The sequence below is a fragment of the Apodemus sylvaticus genome, chromosome 10 (genome assembly GCF_947179515.1).
Source record: "Apodemus sylvaticus chromosome 10, mApoSyl1.1, whole genome shotgun sequence".
Lineage (NCBI taxonomy): Eukaryota > Metazoa > Chordata > Mammalia > Rodentia > Muridae > Apodemus > Apodemus sylvaticus.
The window spans coordinates 108,415,513-108,423,252 of record NC_067481.1 but is presented as its reverse complement, the minus strand read 5'-3'; the positions used below and the strand labels follow the sequence as shown (position 1 = coordinate 108,423,252).

The 7,740-nt window shown below is 44.5% G+C and overlaps 1 pseudogene; it reads left to right on the top strand.

Annotated features, from left to right (window-relative positions):
• Positions 1-1,531: 1,531 nt before the first annotated feature.
• LOC127694515 (60S acidic ribosomal protein P0-like) lies at positions 1,532-2,417 on the top strand (annotated as a pseudogene).
• The last annotated feature ends 5,323 nt before the right edge of the window (positions 2,418-7,740 follow it).

The window sequence follows — 7,740 nt, the reverse complement described above, 5'->3', positions numbered from 1 at the left end:
AGTTTAAAAAAAAGGATTTGCAAAATAAAGCTACATGAGACCCAGTCTTTAAAAACAATAAACACAAGCTGGGAAATAGCTCAGGAGTTCAGACATTCTCTTGTGGCTGCCAAGAGCAGTTTCGCATGTGACATACACTGACACATCATATAAATGAAATAAAACTAAATCTTACACCAACCACTTGGGGGATAGCTCAGTGGATACAATGTTTGCTGTGCAAGACTGAGGACCTGAGTTCAATCCCCAGCACCAGTGTAAAAGGCCATTGTGCTAGCACACACTTGTAAGCACACTACTGTGGGACTTGCTAGCCAACCAGCCTTGCCAACTGGATAAGCTTTTGGCCCTGAAAGACCCATCTCAAAAAAAAAAAAAAAAAAAAAAAAAGCCAGAACAAATTATCCTCTGGCCTCTATACACACACACACACACAAATGGACACACAAACAAGGGGGAGCTGCCATATCTCTTTCTATCCTATCTACATGCAATCTGCCTTCTGACTCCAGCTGGACTCTCATTCTTCCTGTGTCACCACCAATGGATCCTGCTCCAGCAAGTACAAAAGATGTAGAATACTTCCTGCAAGAAGTGCTGCTACGGCCGGGTGTGGTGGTGCACACCTGTAATCCGAGCACTTGGGAGGCAGAGGCAGATTTCTGAGTTTGAGGCCAGCCTGGTCTACAGAGTGAGTTCCAGGACAGCCAGGGCTACACAGAGAAACCCTGACTCAAAAAAAAAAAAAAAAAAAAAAAAAGTGCTGTTACTTAATGCTGTTGCATGGACTGTGGGAGTTCGCAGATCTGTGCCCCGACCCACGGGGGTTTTCAACAGGCGACCCTAGAAGAGAAGGGCAGAGAAACAGACAGGAGACACAACTGCTCAAGACCTCCTAAACTGTATTTTCTCAGGGAACTTATACAGGCAGGGGAAGAAGTGAGCAAGTGGGATTCTTCACATAGTCCGGGCGTTCAGCCAAGGTGAATCTCTGGCAGCTGCAAGATGTTTTCTTCTTCTGGGAGGGCACAGTGATCACTCGATTTCTCCAAGGTCTGTCTGTAGCTGAGGAGAAGTCAAAACTGAAGCCTATCGTTAAAATGAACTCTAAGCAAAAAGTAAAGTCTGTTTGGCTCCTGGCAGATCTGCATCTGAAAAGAACTTTTTTTTTTTTTTTTTTTTTTTTTTTTTTTTTTTGGTTTTTTGGAGACAGGGTTTCTCTGTGTAGCCTTGGCTGTCCTGGAAATCACTCTGTAGACCAGGCTGGCCTCGAACTCAGAAATCCGCCTGCCTCTGCCTCTGCCTCTGCCTCCCAAGTGCTGGGTCTAAAGGCATGCGCCACCACTGCCCGGCTGAAAAGAGCTTTCAACAATTGTCACTGCTGGACCTGGGCATTCCTGTAACCATTGTAGTGCTGTGTGCAAACCTGGACCAAAACAAAAACAAAACAAGGGCTCTCCACAGGGTCCTCACTAGAGTGACAACTTCTTTAAACCCTGCTTGGCAATCCCTGATGGCCAGGAATCCCATGATGCCCAGGAAAGACAGGGCAACCATGAACTCCAACTACTTTCTTATGATCATCCAACTTTTAGATGATTACCCAAAATGTTTCATTGTGAGAGTGGACTATGTGGGCTCCAAGCAGATCAGCAGATCGACATGTCCCTTTGAGGGAACTCTGTGGTGATGATGGGTAAGAACGCCATCAGGGAGCATGTAGAAAGCAATCCAGCCCTGGAGAAACCGCTCTCACATGCGGGGAACATGGGCTTCGTGTTCACCAAGGAGGACCTCACTGAAATTAGGGTGCTGCTGGCTAATAAGGTGCCAGCTGCTGCTTCTTGAGCTGGTGCCGTCCGTCACTCCGTGTGAGGTCACTGGGACACTCAGAACACCGGTCCGGGGCCAGAGATGACCCCTTTCTTCCAGGCTTTAGGCATCACCGCTAAAATCTCCAGAGGCACCACTGCAATTCTGAGTGAAGAGCAGTTGATAAAACCTGGAGACAAGGTAGGAGCCGGTGAAGCCACACTGCTGAACATGCTGAGTGTCTCTGCCTTCTCCTTTGCACTGATCACGCCGCATTTATAACCCGGAAGTGTTGGACATCACAGAGCAGACCCTGCACTCTCGCTTCCTAGAGGTGTCCACAATGTGTCTGCAGATTGGGTACCTGACTGTTGCCTCAGTGCTGCACTCTGTCATCAATGCATACAAGCGGGTCCTGGCTTTGTCTCCAGAGACTGAATACATACACATTCCCACTTGCTGAAAAGATCAAGGCCTTCCTGGCTGATCCATCTGCATTTGTGGCTGCTGCCCCTGTAGCTGCCGCCACCACTGCTGCTGCTGCAGCCCCAGCCAAGGCTGAAGCTAAGGAAGAGTCCCCAAAACAACCAAGTCAGCCAGCTTAATTTGAGAAAGATAGAAATAAATGAACATTTACTTCTCTTAAAAAAAAAAAAGTGAGAGATGGGCCTGGAGAGATGGATCAGCAGTTAAGAGCACTGACTGCTCTTCCAAAGGTTCTGAGTTCAATTCCCAGCAACCATGTGGTGGCTCACAACCATCCGTAATGGAATCCAATATCCTCTTCTGGTGTGTCTGAAGACAATTACAGTGTACTCATGTACATAAAATAAATAAATCTAAACCAAACCAAACAAACAGAAAACCAAACCTGACCCATACCCTTTTTTTTTTGAAGCTTGTAACTGATTTTTTGAAAAGTCGTTGACTTGAGAAAATGGGTGTTGAGGGATTGGAGTCATACTTTTCATCCCAGCACTCAGGGGGGAAAGGCAGCCCTCTGTGAGTTTCAAGCCAGCCTGGTCGACATAGTAAGTTCCAGACAAAAGGGCTGAAGAGAAACCCTGTCTCAAAAGAAAAAATGGGGTAGGAGTAGACAGTAGACCTTAGTTGTTACAGTACTTACCTACTATGCACATGATCCTGGGTTCAATCTTCAAGCAATGCCGCTGATGGTCCCAGCCAGAAGGATTTAGATCCAAGGGAAGATTTGGATTTCAGGAGAGAAACAGGTTCCGTGAGATGACAGACAGAAACAACCACAGAGGCAGCTTGAATCTGAATGTATTTAGGAGCGCTAAAGTATTTTTACACAGGAAGAGTTGGTATTACCATTTCAAAAGATGTAGCCAGTGAGGCAGGCACAATTATCATAACCATTTGGCACAAGGACATGCAAAATCAATCAGGTATAATGTTTCCCATGTAAAAGATTTAGAGGATCAATTTACAGATGTCATCAATCTTTCTGATTAGAATATATTTGTACACTTGTACTAGAGTGACTTGTAGTTAACAGCAAACCTTTAAAAAGAGTTTGAAGTTTCTTATACCCCCTGGGTCTTAATGAGTTTCCGTGAGAAATTCGTATCTAACATTTTACCTTGTAAAAGCTTCTTGACTTAATGCTTTCAGTACCACAGTGTCAGAGCCACCCTCATCTACATACACATAGCCATATAAACCTGCATGTTGTTGGAAGGTTGTAATTATGTAAATGACTATGAGGCAAAGCATTGCAATTCTTAAAATAGAGTTTGGGTCAGTGAGTCCACTTCAAAGAACGGATTATTGGCCCCGGCTCTTTTGAGAACTGCGGCTCAGAATTGTCCTCCAACTGGGGAGTTCCACAGCCTTCCCAGGAGACTTCCTCCCCTTTGCAGTCAAGCGCCTCAGTCTGTGGAACTTTTTTGTCACACAGAATCTACTGGGGTTGGTGTGGCAAAGCAAGATGATGTGGAGAAGCCAAGTGGTGCACGCCTGCAATCCCAGCACTTGGGAGGCAGAGGATTTCTGAATTCGAGGCCAGCCTGGTCTACAGAGTGAGTTCCAGGACAGCCAGGGCTATACAGAGAAACCCTGTCTCGAACCCTCTCCTCCCAAAAAAAAGATGATGTGGAGAAGAAAAAGGAGGTGGTAGGAGGAGAAGGAAGAGAAAGGAGACCAGGAAGCAGAGGTCAACTTACAGCTAAGTCAGTTATGGCGGGGGTGGAGGGAGTACAGGACATGGTGGACCTGATAGAATTATTTCTTAGGAAAGGGAATATTATGGGGAAATCTTCCACGAAAGGTTTCCCCTTGTGAATACTGGCATAAAAAGCTGTCCAGGAGAGCGCCCTGCCCGTGCCTGCTTGTGGATCTGCTCACCTGACCCCCACAAGTGTGATCATCACCATGTTTGCCAAACAGCTTTGCAGCTAGACTCTACAGATCGCTCCATCTGAAGTAGCAGTGGCATGCATATCCAAAAGAAACTTTTTTCTCAGCAGGCAGTGCAACCTGAAAACCTGAGTTCAATCCCTGGAACCCCCACTTCAGGGGGAAGGAGAGAATTGACCTCACAAAGTCATTCTCTGAGCTCCACACTCCCGCTGTGACATGCATATGTAAATTGTGCATACACATGTGTGTGTGTGTGTGTGTGTGTGTAAGTATGCATGTGTGCACGTCTTGCCTAGACCAAAAAAAAAATAAAAATAAAAAAAAGGAAAGTGTATGGCTCTATAAAGGGGTAGTGATAAGGCAAAATGGATCTAGTATAGATGTTTTCTGAGTAATTCAATTTGTCTTTGTGCTTGAAAATCTTTACAGTAAAATGTTAAGAGAAAATGATTGACTATAGCCTGGACACACAGATCCATGTTGCCCCCAATAGCATCCCAATGTGAGACAAAGTTAAATCAAGCACTTACTAACACACATTGGTGGGGTCAGGAGGCAGGGCTGGGAGGCTGGGAGGGATCTGCTACAAGTCTCAGATGCTATCTGATAACTTCTTAGCTTTAGGAAAGGTGGAAAGCCGGCTGTGAAAGCTTTACTGTCCCAGCAGAAAGGAGATACTCTGATATACAGCCCTGCTGTCAAACTGATTGACTTGGATTACTGAAACAAAAAGCCCCAAAGAATTAAAAATTCTCCAGGAATCCACCCTGGGGAAGACAAAAGCCAAAGTCTGACGTCAGCTAGAGAAGGAATTGCGTCTCAGGAAGATTTCTCTTAGTTCAATTCCACAGGTAGAATAATGGAAATTATACCTTGATTGACACTACTTAGGTTCTTTGGTTCTTTGTTCCTTTCTTTCTTCTCTTTCTTTTCCTCCTCCTCTTGTTCCCCCTCCTTCTCTTCCTCCTCCTTCTTGTTCTTCTTCAAGACAAGGTCTCTCTCTATAGCCCTGGCTGTCATGGAACTCACTTTGTAGACCAGGCTGGCCTCAAACTCACAGAGATTCATCCACCTCCCTCTGCCTCCCAACTGTTAGGATTAAAAGTGTACACCACACTCCTCAATACATACATTCCTTTTTATTTTTTTTCTTTTGGTTTTTTTGATTCAGGATTTCTCTGTGTAGCCCTGGCTGTCCTGGAACTCACTCTGTAGACCAGGCTGGCCTCGAACTCAGAAATCTGCCTGCCTCTGCCTCCCAGAGTGCTGGGATTACAGGCGTGCGCCAGTGTTGTCTTTTTAACTGACATATTTGAGACAAAGGCCAAGCTGACCTTGTTGGGACTCTCAGAGTCGACTCTAAAAATTCTGGTAACATGGTACATAAATATTTTTTAAAGTTTCCCTGGTAGTTGAAAAAAACAAAATCTTCAGATATAGAAGGTTGGTGGTAAATACTATTAAGGGAACTAAAAATAACCCAAGATAATTTTGGCTCTGGATCTGCAACATTCCTTCCTTCCATAATCAAGGAGTGTGATCAGTCAATCTGTGTCTTAGAGTCATCAGCACAGGTGTGGCTGTGTCATGGGAAGAAACTGGGATGCCAAGAGGATTCCTGTAACTTTTTTTTTTTTGGATTTTTTTCCCCCCCAAGACAGGGTTTATCTGTATAGCTCTGACTGTCCTTGAACTACTCTGTAGACCAGGCTGGCCTCGAACTCAGAAATCTGCCTGCCTCTGCCTCCTAGAGTTCTGGGTTTAAATCTTATTTTTAATGATGGGTTTTAAATGCTTTAACCTCTCTTATAGCCCACCACCCACCAGAGGAGTGGAAAAGAAAAAATATGAGGAAGTGGACCTGTTTAGAAATGGTTCTTTGGAGCAACTCCTCATCTGTGTTAATCTGGAAATTGGCAGTTCAGTTCACAGGTTAGCAGCAGCAGCTCCATCCACTAGTAAGCACTTTACAGATGCATCAGCAGTCTGTTTGGTAGAGTCAGGTTAGCAATAGCAGTGACAGGACCTAGCAAAGAGAGCCAGGCCTCAGCCTCAACTAGTGTCAGCAGGAGGGACCAGCAGGAGCACCAGAAGTTCTGGGCTGTGCCACTCTCAGGGAAGAAGATCAGCCAAGTCCTACAAACCCACAAACGTTGCACAGCTATCTGTGCCAGCAAGCCAAGTTCTGTCTCTATCTCTGTCCATTAAGTCTTATTTACACCCTCCAATCATCACATGTCCTCCACAGGCCTTGCCTTAGCACATGCATCCAATCAGCCCAAGTCCATGGAGTCCTGACAAATGCAGCTCAACTATGAAATGTAAAGCAGATGTAAATGTAAAGAATCCTTTATCATGTATCCCTTCACGAGTTTGCTTTAGCAGAACATCCTCTCCTGTGTCTGCTTCAGTAAAATGTTCCTTCACCAGTCTGCCTTGATCTTTCGCCTGTGTCCACTTCAGGAAAACACTCATGTGTTTGTCCCAGCAAAACACCAACAACACAATTGACTCTCCAAAGAACCCTTAAGTGTCCACTTCAGAGTCCATACCTTTATAGTCCCAACTTGGCCTCAGTATAGGAACAGTCAGCAATGGGGGTGACTTTTCCTAGGTATAGTGTGACCCAGCCCTTTGTCCTGTCCTCTGACCTGGAAAGCCCTGCTCTGAAGACAGTTAAAGGTTTGGAGCTTTGGGTCAGCTGAGGGGAGGGGTCCAGGCTGAGGGTACAGAACTTAAAATGAGTGTGTCATTTGAGCAGGGGCTCTGAAGCCAGCAAGGGATCCTGGGCAAATCTCTCTTTTCTGACTGGACTGCTCTTTTCATCCCTAAAACCAAGGATGATCGATTCTTGTGAATTTTCACTGTCTTGAAGTGCAATATAATAATGTTTTTCTGAAACCTAAAACTTCATCCTTGCATTCAGTATAATTATGCTTGTAATCTTGTGTAGAGAAACAATCATCTTCGAGTAGTGGCACATACCACTTGAAGGCAGAGGCAAGTAGGTATCTGAATTATTTGAGGTCACTCTGGTCTATATAGAGTGAGTTCCAGGATGGCTACACAGAGAAACCCTGGCTCAAAAAGCCAAAAATAAAACTGGGCTGGGCAGTGGATCAGTGGTTGAAAGCACATACTACTGTTCTTTCATAGAATGGAGTTCCATTCTGAGAACTCACATCAGGAAGGTCACAATTGCCTGTAACTCCAGTTCCAAGAGATCTGTTGCCAAGTACCAGGGAATCTGTCTCCCCTCTGACCTCCTGATTTCCTCATACATAGATGTGTGTATGTACACATAATAAATAATAATAATTTATGAAAATAAATTAAATAATTAAATAATTGGTATAGTTTAATGAGAAAGTACTATTTAATTGTTTTTACTATTATTTCATGTGCATAAGTGTTTATATATATATACATTAACCACATATGTGCTTGTGACTTCAGAGACTAGAAGATGGTGTCAGATTCCCAAGAACTGGAGTTACAGATAGCTGTGAGCTGTCAAGTGGATACTGGGAATTGAACCAGAGTCTT